Here is a 781-nt window from a genome sequence, read left to right as displayed (position 1 = left end):
TCGGAAGAGAGAGAAAGAGAGAAAGTTAGAGAGAGAGAGATTGAAATTGGGGGAAAAGGAAGAGGAAGAAGTTAGGGTATAATAGATCAGACTGTCGTCGCAATTAAATTTAAAATGTCGTCGCAAATACCACACATCTGAAATTATTTGCGATGACATTGTCGTCGCAAATAAATTTAAAATGTCATCGCAAATACCCCACATCTGAAATTATTTGTGACGACAATATGTCATCGCAAATAATCATTCCACCGCGTTTATTCTTGGTCAAATATGTATAGCTTATTTGCGGTAAACATCGTTGCATATAGAGTGATATTATTTGCGACGACACGTGTCGTCGCAAATAAAAAGATATTTGCGACGACAAGTCGTCACAAAAAATGGATTCCCTTTGGCGGCAAAAATCCGCGCCATTGGGAATTGCGCGCCTAAACTATTTGCGATGACATTAAACTTATTAGCGACGAAATGCTTAATTTATTTAATGGGGATTAATTGTGATGACATGTCATCGCAAATAATTAAATATTTACAACGACATATGTCGTCGCAAATAATATCGTCGCAAATGACCTTTATTGTTGTAGTGTTGGTTGAGGTACGAAAGAATGCACCTCCATCCTCCCTTCTATATAGATCATAGATGAACGAAACTTTTGACCTTTTCTTTTACTTTTGTACTCTTTTATTTTTACTTTCCACCCTATATTTCCTCTCTCTTTTCTTTTATTGTCTCCCACTTTTTCAATTTTTATCATCTTCACCTTATTATATTTTT

Source organism: Morus notabilis, unplaced genomic scaffold (genome assembly GCF_000414095.1).
Source record: "Morus notabilis unplaced genomic scaffold, ASM41409v2 Scaffold1924, whole genome shotgun sequence".
Classification (NCBI taxonomy): Eukaryota; Viridiplantae; Streptophyta; class Magnoliopsida; order Rosales; family Moraceae; genus Morus; species Morus notabilis.
The sequence above is the reverse complement of the archived record's forward strand: the minus strand, read 5'-3'. Positions refer to the sequence as shown.